Source organism: Nicotiana tabacum, chromosome 24 (assembly GCF_000715075.1).
Source record: "Nicotiana tabacum cultivar K326 chromosome 24, ASM71507v2, whole genome shotgun sequence".
Taxonomy (NCBI): Eukaryota; Viridiplantae; Streptophyta; class Magnoliopsida; order Solanales; family Solanaceae; genus Nicotiana; species Nicotiana tabacum.
The window spans coordinates 39,404,836-39,421,223 of record NC_134103.1 but is presented as its reverse complement, the minus strand read 5'-3'; positions in this window follow the sequence as shown (position 1 = coordinate 39,421,223).

The window sequence follows — 16,388 nt, the reverse complement described above, 5'->3', positions numbered from 1 at the left end:
CTCTCGCGCTCGCGTAGAGCTTTTACTAGGCTCTTCAGTTTAGCCATCGCGATCGCGAGATCTTGGCCGCAAAATTGAGAAATATTATGAGAACTTGAGAAACATCTATATTCAATAGCTTCGCAAGTATATTCAGTGAGTGGGGTAAATTTCCACTACTATCATAGGAGCGGGCCGTTCGCCTCGGCAGGTTAATTGATGTATTTATGGTTTGGGCCGTTCAACCCTCGGTAGTGCACATTATATTTATATGTATATTTGGATCGGGTCGTACGTCCTCGGCATAATTCGTGCGTAAAGATATTGGAACCCCTTCATATTTAATATTATTCCATGGACTTGAAAGGTGAACATATTAGACGAGAGAAATGACTTGGTTCTTACTTGAAATAGAAAGATTGTTTACTTATTTTTCCTGCTCTGAGTTCTATTTTCATTTTATATATCATGTTTAATCAGAACTTCATACTATTATATTTTTGGCCCATAGTAAGTGTCGAAGTCGACCCCTCGTCACTACTTCTTCGAGGTTAGACTAGATACTTACTGGGTACATATTGTTTATGTACCCACGCTACACTTCTGCACTTGATGTGCAGAATCTGAGGCAGGTGCATCTGGTTATCAGTCTGGCGCGCACGCTTGACTTCTAGTCCGAGACCACACGGTGAGCTGCCCTTCCGAGCCGTTCAACAGCAGCCAGAGTCTCTCTTTTGATTTATTTTCTGTCTATTCTATTTCAGACAGTAGAGTAGAGATCTTTTGTATATTCTACTAGTATCCCACACACTTGTGACACAAGATCTTGGCACACACTAGTAGACTTGTGATTTTGGTTTTATTCCTATGGCCATAAATACATTCAGGTGCTTTCGTTTTATTAATTTAAATTTGTTTATTACTAAACCTAGTAAATTAAGGAAAGTTATTTACTTGGGAAAAACTTATTAAAATGGGAAAATTACTAGATTGTTCACTGTTGGCTTGCCTAGCAATAGTGTTGGGCGCCATCACAACCTAAAATGGAATTGGGTCGTGACAACATGGTGTCAGATCACTAGGTTTACGTAAGTCTCACAAGTTATGGGCAGGCCTAATAGAGTCTTGCGGATCGGTGCAGAGACGTCTATACTTATCTTCGAGAGGCTATATGGTGTTAGGAAACTACTCTTTATTCATCTCCTATCGTGCAGTTGATGATGTACTAAGTTTCTTCTCTTACTCTCTCACATATGGTGAGAACGCGCGTGACAAATGTTCCGGACCCGGGAGAAGCTGCTCCACCTGTTGCTAGAGGCCAAGGCAGAGGCCAGAGGAGGGCACCGTCCCGAGGTAGGGGACGAGGACATCCCAGAGTTGCCCCAGTTGCACCACTAACCGATCCAGTGAAGGATCTCATTGATGAGGAGCATGGCAAGGTGCCCGCAGCAGAGCCAGCCTCGGTTAATTTCATGTCAGCACCGGGATTTCAGGAGGTCATGGGCCGTATGCTGCGGTTCATGGATTCTATGATCCAAGCTGGTTTATTTCCAGCATACCCAGCCACATCTCAGGCAGGAGGGCCACATCTCAGGCAGGAGGGGGAGCACAAGCCCCTACTACTCAGGCTCCTGGGCATGCAGCTGCAGTATATTAGACCCCGAGCACACTACCTGTGGGTGGAGCCCATCCAGTTACAACAGCTGTACCTGAGCCCAGACCAGCTGCGACCGGCGAGCCGCAGAAGCTACTGGATAGATGGACCAGGCTTCACCCTCCGGTCTTGGGGGTGAGCAACATGAGGATCATGAGGACTTCATTGATGGGTGCAGGGACAGACTGCACAACATGAGCATATTGGAGTCTCACAGGGTGGATTTCACTACCTTTCAGTTAGAGGGTAGAGCACGTAGGTGGTGGAAGTCTTATCTCCTTGGCAGACCAGCAGGTTCTCCTCCCATGACTTGGGACCAGTTTACACGCCTATTCTTGGACAGGTATATTCCACCCTCTCAAAGGGAAGAGTTTCGGCTTCAGTTTGAGCAGCTCCAGTAGGGTCAGATGTCAGTGACTGATTAAGAGGCGAGATTCTCTGAGTTGTATCGCTATGCACTTATGATACTTCCCACTGAGGCGGAGCGAGAGCAGAGTATTGTTGCGGGGTTGCACTCTAGTATTCAGGCTAGTATGGCTCGGTAGGTTGATATGGGGACTTCTTATCAGTTGGTAGTGGAGATTGCTCGGAGGATTGGGGGTTACCGTCAGAGGGATAGAGAGAAGATGCAGCGGGACAAGAGGTCCCATTTTTTCTCGAGAGTTTAGAGGTGCCCCAGCTGGGGGCAGAGGTCATTTTGGGAGGGGTCAGCCCAGTAGGCCCCCATATTCAGCACCACCACCTCCTCGGGGTATTTTAGCGCGACCCTACTTCAGTGTTATGCTAGAGATTTCTTACCACCTGCCAGCTATTCAAGGTTCTTCCAGTGGGTACTCCGGTCATCAGGGTTCTTCCAGTGCCTATTTCAGTGCCATGCGAGAGAGTTCATACCGCTCACCCGCTCTTCAGGATTTTCCCGATGGGTATTCAGGCCATCAGGGTCAGATTTCAGGGCATCAGTCCACCGCTTCGAGAGGTTGTTATGAGTGCGGGGATCCTAGTCACATGAAGAGACATTGCCCCAGACTACGGGGCAAGGCGGTGTAGCAGAGTCGGCAACCCATAATTTCAGCACCAGTAGTCGTACCAGCCATCCGGCCACCCAGAGGTGGAGGGCAGGTGGGTAGGGGCCTTTCCAGAGGTGGAGGTCAGGCAGGCGGGGGCTAGCCAGGTGGCGCTCCAGCCAGATTCTATGCTTTTCGACTAGACCAGATGCAGTGGCCTCAGATGCCGTGATCACAGGTATTAATTCTATCTGTGGTAGGGGAGCTTCAGTACTATTTGATCCAGGGTCTACCTATTCGTATGTGTCATCTCTATTTGCTCATTTTCTGGATATTCCTCGGGAGTTCTTGGGTACTCCTATTTATGTGTCCACTCCTGTGGGCGATTCTGTTATTGCGGATCGCATTTATCGGTCCCGTGTAGTCACATTCTATGGATACGAGACCAGAGCGGATCTTCTATTGCTTGATATGACCGACTTTGAGGTCATCCTGGGCGTGGACTGGCTATCCCCATATCATGCCATCCTTGATTGCCATGCCAAGACTGTTACCTTAGCGATGTCAGAGTTGCCTAGATTGGAGTGGAAGGGTTTGTCTGTCAGTACATCCAGTCAGGTTATCTCTTTTATGAAGGCTTAACACATGGTCGAGAAGGGTTGTTTGGCTTAACTAGCCTATGTTCGGGATACTACTGCAGAGCCTCCGGCGATTGATTCAGTACCAGTAGTCCGGGAGTTCTCCGATGTGTTTCCTTCTGATCTTCCAGGCATGCCCAGATCGTGATATCAACTTCTGTATTGACTTGGCTCCAGGTACCCAGCCTATATCTATCTCACCGAACTGTATGGCTCCAAAAGATTTGAAGGAGTAGTTTGAGGAGTTGCTAGCAAAGGGGTTCGTCAGGCCAAGTGTATCACCTTGGGGTGCCCCAGTGCTATTTATGAAGAAGAAAGATGGGACTATGCGGATGTGCATTGATTACCGCCAGTTGAACAAAGTTACCACCAAGAACAAGTACCCGCTGCCGCGTATTGATGATTTGTTTGACCAGTTACTGAGTGCTAGGGTGTTCTCTAAGATCGACTTGAGGTCGGGGTACCATCAGTTGAAGATTCGGGACTTGGATATTCCGAAGACTGCTTTCCGTACTAGATATGGCCATTATGAGTTTTTGGTGATGTCCTTCGGCTTGACTAATGCCCCAGTGGCGTTTATAGACTTGATGAACAGGGTGTTCAGGCCTTATATTGATACATTTGTCATTTTCTTCATTGATGACATTTTGATTTACTCAAGTAGCATGGAGGAGCACGAGCAGCACTTGAGAGTGGTGCTTCAGACCTTGCAGGAACAAAAACTATATGCTATGTTCTCCAAGTGTGAGTTTTGGTTAGATTCTGTGGAAGTCTTAGGGCATGTTGTATCAGGCGAGGGCATTAAGGTGGATCCCAAGAAGATTGAGGCAGTTCAGAGTTGGCCTCGTCCTACTTCGGCGACTGAGATCAGGAGCTTCTTGGGGTTAGCAAGTTATTATCGCCGGTTCATGGAGGGCTTCTCATCTATTGCAGCACCTTTGACTAGATTGACCCAGAAGGGTACTCAGTTTTGTTGGTCCGATGATTGTGAGACGAGCTTCCAGAAGCTCAAGACAGCTTTGACTACAGCACCAGTCCTAGTGTTGCCTTCCGGTTCAGGGATCTATACTGTGTATTGCGACGCTTCAAGAGTTGGCTTAGGTTGTGTATTGATGCAGGAGGAGTGAGTTATTGCATATGCTTCACGTTAGCTGAAGCCCCATGAGAAGAATTATCATGTGCACTATTTGGAGTTACCCGCAATTGTTCATGCTCTTCAGATCTGGAGTCATTATCTTTATGGGGTGTCCTATGAGGTTTACAATGATCAATGTAGCTTGCAACATTTGTTCAAGCAAAGGGATCTCAATTTGAGGCAGCGTAGGCGGCTTAAGTTACTGAAGGACTATGACATCACCATTCTTTATCATCCGAGCAAGGTAAATATGGTCGCAAATGCCTTGAGTAGGAAGGCAGAGAGTATGGGTAGCTTGGCATTCATTTCAGCGGAGGATAGACCACTAGCCTTGGACATCCAGTCTTTGGCTAACAGACTTATGAGGTGGATATTTCAGAGCCCAGCCGAGTTCTTACATGCGTCATTTCCCAGTCTTCACTATTGGAGCAGATCAAGGCTCGACAGTTTGATGATCCGCACTTGACGGTTCTCAAAGAGACTGTACTGCAGGGTAGTGCCAAGGAGGTTTCTATCGGCAAGGATGGTGTCCTGCGACTCCAGGGTCATCTATGTGTTCCAAATGTTGATGGCTTGAGGGAGAGGATTCTAGAGGAGTCGCACAGTTCTCGATATTCCATTCATCCAGGTGCTACGAAGATGTATCGCGACTTGAGGCAACATTATTGGTGGCGGCGGATGAAGAAAGACATAGTTGAATATGTAGCCAGATGCCTAAATTTCCAGCAGGTTAAGTGTGAGCACCAGAGGCTAGTAGGCCTACTCCAGCAGATGACTATACCTGAGTGGAAGTGGGAGCGCATTACTATGGACTTCGTAGTTGGTTTGCCGCGGACCTTGCAGAAGTTTGATGCAGTTTGGGTTATTGTAGACCGATTGACCAAGTCGGCATATTTCATTCTTGTGATGACTACGTATACTTCAGAGAGAATGGCCTAGAATTATATCCAGGAGATAGTTAGGCTGCATGGTGTGCCTGTTTCTATCATATCAGACAGAGGTCCTCAGTTTACTTCGCATTTCTAGAGAGAAGTACAAAGTGAGTTGGGGACTCGTGTAGAGTTCAGCATAGTATTTCATCCACAGACCGATGGGCAGTTGGAGCAGACAGTTCAGATCTTGGAGGACATGCTCAGGGCATGTGTGATTGACTTTGGGGGATAGTGGGATCGGTTCTTGCCTTTGGCCGAGTTTGCTTACAATAACAGTTATCAGTCCAGCATCAAAATGGCTCCATTTGAGGCTTTATATGGTCGGCAATGTCGTTCTCTCATCGGGTGGTTTGAGCCCAGCGAGGCTAAGTTATATGGTACTGATTTGGCAAAGGACGCCTTGGAAAAGGTAAAATTGATTCAGGAGCGACTTCACACAGCACAGTCCAGACAGAAGAGTTACACAGATCAGAAGGCGCGTGATTTATCATTTATGGTGGACGAGAAGGTTCTTTTGAAAGTCTAGCCGATGAAGAGGATTATGAGATTCGGGAAGAAGGGCAAGTTGAGCCCAAGGTTTATAGGCCCATTTGAGGTGTTGAGAAGAGTTTGAGAGGTTCCTTATGAGCTTGCTTTGCCTCCTAGTCTATCGTAAGTTCATCTATTTTTCCATGTGTCTATGCTACGGAGGTATCATGCCGACTTGTCACATGTGTTACACTTCAGCACGATTCAGTTAGATGAGAGCCTGGGTTATGAGGAGGAGCCAGTTGCCATTGTGGATAGGCAGGTTTGCCAATTGAGGTCTAAGAAGATTTCTTCAGTAAAAGTCTAGTGGAGGGACCAACCAGTCAAGGAGGCAACTTGGGAGTCCGAGGAAGACATGCGGAGCAGATATCCACACCTATTCAGCATTCCAGGTATGATTCTGAACCCGTTCGGGGATAAACGTTTGTTTAAGAGGTGGAGAATGTAACGACTCGACCGGTCATTTTTCTTTCTAGAATCTCGTTCCCCTAAATAAAACTTCTCGTACATGCTTTTACTATTTTATGACGTGCGGGGATGGTTCGTTCGGGATTTGGAAGAGTTCGGGTTGAAATCGGAACACTTGGTTCTTTAAGGTTGGGTAAAAAAGCTAAGTGTGACTTCGGTCAATGTTTTGAGTAAACCACCTCAGAATTGAGATTTTACGGTTCCAATAGGTTTGTATGATAATTTCGGATTTGGGCGTATGTTCGGATCGGATTTTGGATGAACCGGGAGCGTTTCGGCGCTTAATAGTGAAAGTTTGTTCTTGGAACGTTTTGAAGTTCTTTAAATTTAGTTTGGAGTAAGTTTTTGTGATATCGAGGTCCAAATGGGATTCTGAGACCGGGAATATTCCGTAATGTCATTTAAGATTTGCACGCAAAATTTGGTGTCATTCCGAGTAGTCTAAGTATGATTCGGCGCGCTCGGAGAAATTTGGAAACTTGGAATACATATTTTGATTTAATTCGATTTTGGGGTGTGATTCTTGATTTTGTTGTTGTTTTATGCGTTTCGAGAGTTCGAGTAAGTCTGTATTATGTTTATAGACTTGTTGGTGTAGTTGGACGGGGTCCCGAGGGGCTCGGGTGTGTTTCGGACCACCCGGAGTTAAGTTGAAAACACCAGATATTTTGTTCTGGTTTCCTTCTTCGCGAACGCGGACAGATCCTCGCATTCGCGGTGAAGGATTTGGGGACTGTAGGTTTTTTCCCTTCACGTTCGCATACGCAGGGACGCGTTCAAGGAGGCCTGGGCCCTTTGGCCTTCGCGTTCGCATTGAGCAGGCCGCGTTCGCGTAGAAGCCTGGGCCTGGGCAACCTAGTTGCCTTACGTGTTCGCGTGTTGGGCCCCACGTTCGCGGGGAGTAGGCAGCCTAGTGTATTACGTTCACATAGATCCTCTCGCGTTCGCGTAGAGCCTTTTCCTGGGCTCTTCAGTTTAGCCATCACGATCGCGAGAGCTTGGCCGTGATCGCGTATAAGGACCCCTAGGCAGAATCATCTTTTAAAAACGGGACTTAGGCTATTTTGGCTCATTTTCTTTCATTGTTGGGCGATTCTTGAAGCTCTTAGAGAGGGGATTTTACCTAGCACTTTGAGGTAAGTAATTTTCACATAATGTGAGTGTAATACATAGTTCATGGGTAGATTATAACATGTAAATTAGTGAAAATCATGGGTTTAGATGAAAACCTAGGTTTTTGACAAAAATGAGATTTAACCACAGAATTTGTTATGGAATTTAGTAAAAATCATATATTTGAGTTCATGAGGTTATGGGTAACAATTTTCTTTGAATTTTTCTGGAATCCGGGCACGTGGGCCCATGGGTGAATTTTGGGAATTTTCAATTGGGGTTGGGTAATAGCTTTAATAGTTAGAATACGAACTTTTGAGCATGTATTGATTAGTTTATATACTATTTGATTAGTTTTGGGTTGATTCGACACTGAATTTAGGGTGAGCACATTCTTGGAACAGGAAGTAGGCCTTGAAACGAGGTAAGTCTCTTTTCTAACCTTGTAAGAAGGAATTAACCCCATAGGTGAACTTAATCATTATGTACTTCTATTTGTGGGGGCTACATACGTACGAAGTGATGAGACTCTGTGCGTAGCTACTATTCATGCTTTTGTCCGGGTAGATTTAGGCTTAAACCAAGTTTTAGTTGATACCGTTGCCTGTTTATGCTTACTAATTGTTTGGATTAAAGCGGAGGTTGGGGATTTCAATATTTTAAAGGTTCATAGCTCAATTTCTTATTTTGAAAAAAGAATTGAGAAATATTATGATAACTTAAGAAAAATCTATATTCAACAGCTTCGCAAGTATATTCCGCGAGCGGGGTAAATTTCCATTAATCTCATGGGAGTGGGCTATTCGCCTCGGTGGGTTAATTGATGTATTTATGGTTCAGGTCGTTCGACCCTCGGCGGTGCACAGTATATTTATATGTATATTTGGATCGGGCCGTACGTCCTTGGTATAATTCGTGCGTAAAGATATTGGAACCCCTTTATATTTAATATTGTTCCATGGACTTGGAAGGTGAAAGGATTAGACGAGAGAAATGACTTGGTTCTTACTTGAAATGGAAGGATTATTTACTTATATTTCCTGCTCTGAGTTCTATTATCATTTTATATATCATGTTTAATTAGAACTTCATACTATTATATTTTTGGCCCACAGTAAGTGTCGAAGTCGACCCCTCGTCACTACTTCTTCAAGGTTAGACTAGATACTTACTGGGTACATGTTGTTTATGTACTCATGCTATACTTCTGCACTTGATGTGCAGGATCTGAGGCAGGTGCATCTGGTTATCAATCCAGCGCGCACGCTTGACTTCCGGTCCGAGACCACACGGTGAGCTTCCCTTACGAGCCGTTCAGCAGCAGCCAGAATTTCTCTTTTGATTTATTTTCTGTTTATTCTATTTCAGACAGTAGAGTAGAGAACTTTTGTATATTCTACTAGTAGCCCACACGCTTATGACATTAGATCTTGGCACACACTAGTAGACTTGTAATTTTGGTTTTATTCATATGGCCATAAATACATTCAGCTGCTTTCGTTTTATTAATTCAAATTTGTTTCTTACTAAACCTAGTAAATTAAGGTAAGTTATTTTTTTGGTAAAAACTTATTAAAATAGGAAAATCACTAGATTGTTCACTGTTGGCTTGCCTAGCAATGGTGCTAGGCACCATCACGGCCTAAAATGGAATTGGGCCGTGACAATTTGAGTCCTTTTTCTTTAGTTTTTAAATCCTTTAATTATAATATGAGGTTATTTATTGTGTGTATTGCTAGATTTTCAGGTGAAAGTAGTTATGAAGAGGATTGAATTCAATTGAAGTGGAACTGAGTAAAAATGAGTTAAAGAAGTGCAAAATTGCTTCAGTAAAATCGCATCTGCAGAATAGTGCCCGCTTATGCGGGCCTGCACCTGCGAGAATTAGGTCGTATCTGCGGTAAAGGATAAAGTCCACTGGAATCGCACCTGCGATTAGATATCGCTTCTACAGAGCCACTTCTGCTGAAAGTCTGCATCTGCGGATACGCTTTTGCGGCAATATGTCCGTTTCTGTGGAGTAGTCAATTTTCCACAAGGCTCGCACCTGCGAGAGAAATTTCGCATTTGCGAAGCTGCACCTGCGATGATCCTTCCGCAAGTGTGGTCAATGGGCTTCAGACTTGGGCAGAATTGCCAATTCACATTTTCTCTATTCCAAACCCAAAAATACACGACCTAGCTTATTGGAAACACATCTTTGGCTAATTTTCAGTCTCTTGACCTAGAGAAACAAGCTTTGGAGCAAGGGTTCTTGCACACACACTTGGGACTTGAAGATTTGAAGCTTTTGGTTGAGATTTTCTTACCCATTTTTACTCATTTCTTAATTTTCTTGCTTTGTATTGAATATCTAAGTGTGATGTATTTATTCCAATATTTGAATATTATTTATGGGAATATTCATATTTAAAGTTTGGATTAAATATCTTATCATGCTTATGTATTGACTAATTTTTGTTAATTATAAAGTGAGTTAATTGTTTCTTATTCTTGTTCTTTATTGTTTCCAAAAGGGTTCAGACTTGGATTTCAAGAGATTTTCTTCCTCTACTGCTTTTGATGTTTCTCCTTTTCTCTTTTCTCATTTTCTTCTTATCTCATTGGACATTTTCGCAAAACTGCAATTGTATTTGAGCTGAGATTTTCTGCCGCTGCAATAAGGACCACCGTCTCCGTCACTGAATCTGGCCGTGAAATCTAAATACCCATTTTAGCATTGTAGATTGGCTAAGCAAATCATAGCTTTTCTCTTCACCCTCACTCTGTCACTCCAAAGCAAACGACGAACTCACGATCTCTTTTGCCGGCACGGCAAAATCAATTTTGTGCAGCTTCTTCCCGACGAGGACAGACTATTTCCCGGTGAGTTCAGATTGCCGGCAAGTTTCATAAATTCCGGCGACTTCCGAACAACTTTCAGGCGAGACACAACAGGACTTACCAGTGCTCTTGAGCAGATCCGACACGCTTCAGGAAAACTTGCTCCAGGTTCTTTCGTTCTATATCTGGTACTCGTGGTATCAGTATTTTTATTGTATTTTTTTTGCTCGCGGGAGTTGGTACCTCCTGTTTTCCAGTTTCCTTTTGTTATGTGAGTTAAATTGCTGACATCTTACCTCGTACTAGTTTATTTATCGTATTAGTGTGCCTGTTGTTGCAACTTGTATTCTTCTGGTTTGGTCTGTTGCCTTGTGTGATAGTGATTCCCCTTACTCTACCGTAGGTAGAGTGGCTGTGGTCTGGGATGGTCGAGTGAGGTCATGTCCTCGGGGGGAATGGGGGTGGGGCGGGAGGTAGGGCAGGGTTTAGGGGGTGGGGCAGGAGGCAAGGGAGGTAAAGGGAACAAGGGTGTCTGTAGGTTGAGAATTGGGTCATGGAACGTAGGTACATTAACGGGTAAATCTATAGAGTTGGTGAAGATCCTCCAGAAGAGGAGGGTCAATATAGCGTGTGTCCAGGAGACAAGGTGGGTAGGGTCGAGGGCGAGGGACATGGACGGGTATAAACTTTGGTACTCAGGAGTCCAGAAAGGTAAGAATGGAGTGGGCATCTTAGTGGATAGGGAACTTAGAGAGTCGGTGGTTGAGGTTAGACGAGTGAATGATAGATTGATGACTATTAAGTTGGTGGTTGGAGAGTGCACCCTAAACATCGTTAGCGCCTATGCGCCGCATGTGGGCCTAGATGAGGAGGTTAAACGGCGCTTCTGGGAAGGGTTAGATGAGATTGTGCGTCATGTTCCGCTTGCTGAGAAGCTATTCATAGGAGGGGATTTCAATGGGCATATTGGGTCGACAGCAGGTGGTTATGGCGAGATGCATGGAGGCTTTGGTTTTGGGTAGAGGAACAGAGAAGGTACATCATTGTTGGACTTCGCTAAGGCTTTTGGGTTGTTGATTGCGAACTCTAGCTTTCAGAAGAGGGAGGGGCATTTGGTTACTTTTCAAAATACGGTGGCGAAAACCCATATTGATTATCTCCTCCTCAAGAGGTGTGACAGAGGGTTGTGCAAGGATTGCAAGGTGATTCCGAGTGAGATATTCGCGATGCAGCATATGCTCTTAGTGATGGACGTTGGTATTATGTTAAAGAGGAGGAAAAGGTCTACTCGAGGAAGACCGAGAATCAGGTGGGGAGCCTTAACTAAGGATAAAGCCCAAGCATTGGAGGGGCGGTAGTCAGCTATGGGAGCTTGGAGGAGCAGTGGTGACGCGAGCACTATATGGTCAACGACAGCAGACTATATTAGGGAGGCTGCGAGAGAGGTGTTAGGGGTCTCGACGGGCGTCTCTGGTGGGCACAAAGGAGACTGGTGGTGGAATGAGGAGGAGAGGCGAGTGTGCATGGATAGGTATAAGGCAGCTAGGAAGGAGGCTAAGCTGGCGGTCACAGAGGCTAAGATTGCGGCTTATGGTTGTTTGTACGAGGAATTGGGGGAAAAAGGTGGGGAGAATAAGTTATTTCGGCTGGCCAAGTTAAGAGAGAGGAAGGCTCGGGATTTGGACCAAGTGATATGCATCAAGGATGAAGATGGTAGAGTATTGATGGAAGATGTCCAGATTAAGAGGAGATGGCAGACTTACTTTCATAAACTTCTGAATGAAGAAGGGGATCGGGATATTGTGCTAGGAGAATTGGAGCATTCTGAGAGTCACCATGACTTTGGGTACTGCGGGCGTATCGAGGTTGAGGAGGTCATGGGAGCTATGCGTAAGATGATTAGGGGCAGAGCGACCGGGCCAGATAAGATTCCGGCGGAATTTTAGAAGTGTGTTGGGAGAGCAGGTTTGGAGTGGTTGACTAGGTTGTTTAATATTAATTTTAAGGGGAAAAGGATGCCAGATGAGTGGAGGTGGAGTACGGTAGTTCCATTGTATAAGAACAAAGATGATATCCAGAGTTGTAACAATTATAGGGTTATCAAATTACTGAGTCATACCATGAAAGTGTGGGAGAGGGTGGTTGAAGCGAGGGTGAGGATGATAGTGTCTGTATCCGACAACCAGTTCGGGTTCATGCTGCGTCGTTTGACTACAGAAGCTATACACCTTGTTAGAAGGTTGGTGGAACAATACAGAGAGAGGAAGAAGGATCTGCACATGGTGTTTATTGACCTAGAGAAAGCGTATGACAAGGTTCCTAGAGAAATTCTCGGGAGATGCCTAGAGGCAAAAGGTGTGTCGGTTCCCTACATTATGGCGATTAAGGACATGTATGATGGGTCTAAGACTCGGGTTAGGACAGTAGGAGGCGACTCTGAGCATTTTCCTATTGTAATGGGGTTACACCAAGGTTCTGCGCTCAGTCCGTTCTTATTCGCCCTAGTGATAGACGCGTTAACACACCATATTCAAGGGGATGTGCCATGGTGCATGCTATTCACTGATGACATAGTTCTGATTGATGAGTCGCGAGACGGTGTTAACGAGAGGCTGGAGGTTTGGAGACAGGCTCTTGAGTCTAAGGGTTTCAAGCTGAGCAGGACGAAGACGGAATACCTGGAGTGTAAGTTCAGCGCTGAGCCAGGGGAAGTGGGCGTGGATGTGAGGCTTGATTCGCAGGTCATCCCGAGTAGAGGCAGCTTCAAGTACCTTGGTTCGGTTATCCAGGGGGAGGGGAGATCGACGAGGATGTCACACACCATATTGGGGTAGGATGGATGAAGTGGAGGTTCGCATCTGGAATGATGATATTCGGGAGAAGGTGCATGTGGCTCCCATTGATGACAAGATGCGGGAAGCGAGGCTTAGATGGTTCAGACATGTTCAGAGGAGAAGCCTAGATGCTTCGGTACGGAGGTGTGAGCAACTGGTTACGGAGGGCACGAGAAGAGGTAGAGGGCAGACTAAGAAGTATTGGGGAGAGGTGATCAGGAAGGATATGGCGAGGCTCCAGATTTTCGAGGATATGACACTTGATAGGAAGATGTGGAGGTCAAGTATTAGGATTTTAGGTTAGGAGGCAGTTGAGTCGTGCCTTACTTCGTAACATGGTGGGACTAGCCATGTAGGGTTTTTGTCTAAGATAACTAGTGAAAATGTTGTGGCTTACTATTTTGCTTTTCAGTGCAGGTCCTATTTACTAGCTATCACTTTTGCTTTACATCTTTCTTCTAGATTTCATGATGTTCCTATTTTTCTTATAACTGTTGTGGTGATACTAATATTTACTAATATTGTCTCCCTTTACTTTGCATCTTTCTTCTGGATTTCATGGTGTTTCTATTTATCCTATAATTGTTGTTGTGATACTAATATTGTCTCCCTTTTTGCCCATTTTGTCTTTTGTTTTTTGAACCGAGGGTCTTTCGGAAACAACCTCTCTACTCCTTCGAGGTAGGGGTAAGATCTGCGTATACACTACCCTCCCCAGAACCCATTAGTAGAAATTTACTGGGTTGTTGCTGTTGTTGTTGTTGATGTATTGTTTCCAAAAGGAATAGCTAACCCTAGAACTCGCCCATTAACTTCAAATTAATCTTGGAAAGGGTAATTTGGAGTTGAAAAAGATTAATTAACAAGAAATTGAGGCGTTAACCCTCATTTTATAGATTCTACCTAGGGATAGGATTGAACTACTTGTAGCCACTTTGGGTGCTCTTAATCTCTTAATTATTTTAGGGATAATTCAATTAGGAAGTATTGATAGTCTTGGAAGAAGATAATAAAAAATTAATATCCGAGGCTAATTAACATAAATTCGCTCATATTTGTAAAATCATGAAATACATTGGATCGTTACTTGAGTATAATTTTAGTTGCATCCATGCTTACGACCATTGATCATTTTACTTGCTTTCTAGGTTAGTTTACATTTTCGCATTTAGACATAAATAATTTTTCAATACCTTTTTAAGTGTTTGACTTAGTATAATAAGCGATAATTTTCTTACATTGCCTAATCGCCTACATATTTTTCTCTGTGAGATTCAACCCCTACCCATAATTGGGTATATTATATTGCATGCGGTCGTGTCCATTTACTTTTTAGTAGTGGAATTGGATGTCACCATTCACCCTCTCATGTTTCTCTTTTGATGGTGTACACGGGGTATGAGGAAAACTGATCAGTGTTTGGTTACTGCATCTCTTCTCTATTTGCAAATACCTTGGATGTATACATGTTTTATCCGCATATCTTCTCCATATGCTAGATTTAGAATGTATGCATTCCTCGTTCTGCATATCTTATCTATATGTTGTTTGGTTCTATTAGCAAGAGCACAATACATATCTTCTCTATATTTCTATCTGTGTATATAAGACTTGATCATATATGTGCATATCTTCTCTATGTGCTAGGTTGTTAACTTATACAGGGCCTTGCACATTATCTCTTTGTGCACGGAGGTGATTTTATTTGTGTTGTTTGATTAGATGGTACTATTGTTATGTACTTGTGAAATTCATGAACTGAGCAGGTTATTAGTGAGTATTATTGATAATTCTTGCCACTGTTACTTCGCTGAGGTTAGTTATGATACTTGCTAAGTACATAGGGTCGGTTATACTCATACTACACTCTACATTTAATTGTACAAATCCAGTATTGGACCTAACCGAGAGCAATTGCGATTTGCTGTGAGTTGCTAAGAGACGAGGTAGAGCTACATTCCGACCGCAGTCTTTGACGTCTCTTTCCATTTCAGTTGTTATTCCCATTCAGACAGTATTTTCATTTCGTATTTTCAGACTTATGCTTCTATTATAGAGCTCATGACTTTGTATTACCAATTCTGGGAGATTTTATGTATTGCCGCAGTTTATTTATGACATTTAGCTTTAGATTTGTATTAATTCCGTTAATTTTGACAACTTGTTCCGCTATTGTTATGTTTGGCTTGCCTAGCAAGTGAGTTAGATACCCTCACAATCGGATAGTGATTTTGGGTCGTGACAAAATTTTGGAGAATATTTTCTATCTATTTCATGCCTATATAAGCATCATGTTGTTGCTATCGCCTTGGATACTTTTACATAGGCACATAACAAATCACTCTCAGCAAATAAATAACAATCATAGTAAGAAGGTGCTTTCAAAGATTCAAGTTATTCAACGGAAGAACCTAGTTAGAAGACGAAGATGTTTAGTTCTTTAGTTGGTTAAGTCTTGAGTCGTCGTTCTTTAAGTGTAACCTACTCTGCTTTTGAGAAGTGTATTGATAGAAAAAAAAATTGACAGATGCATTTTGAAGTTCTAAGCTAGAGTTTATAGTCCAGAAGGATTAGCTATAATTGACTTGATTGTAGCGGATTAAGGTACTAGAGCTTATAGTCCCCTTAATTATTGAGTTGTAACCTAAAATCGCTCTTGTTATTTAGTGAAGTTTGAAAAAATCCTACTCGCGTATGTCGTGATTTTTACTCCCTTAAGTAAGAAAGTTTTTCACATAAAATTATTTGTATCTTTAAGTTTATGCACTTTACTTCGTGTTGATACTGAAATCTTTAAGTTAAAGAACCAAATTCTTTAACACGCAAAAATCGAGCGAGACACAAGTCACCTTCCCAGGTGCACGCTAGATTAACATAGAGAAGGATTGAAGACATAACACCTGAGGGATAAGACGGTAGAAGAATTATCTTCATAACATACTTCCTTTAAATCCTAGTCCCGCTGCACTGACAAGCATTACTAAGCATCCGTTATAGTCTCAGCATCTCCACCTCAAAGAGATTACGCTCTTACTTACAAAATTATTTTGCCTTCAGAATTAAAAACAAGGATTTTTTTGAATAAATAAAGAGAATAACCCTCCCCAAAGTGAATAAACTATTGTAGAATATCCCGAGTTCAGTCGCACTAGTTTACTGTCATTGCAAGAGACAAACTACAAAAAAGGAATTTCCTTTATAAACACTAAACAGCAATCATCCCTTTGGGACATCCAACAAAATCGAATCATACAGAGAAGAATAAAATGACCGCCATGCA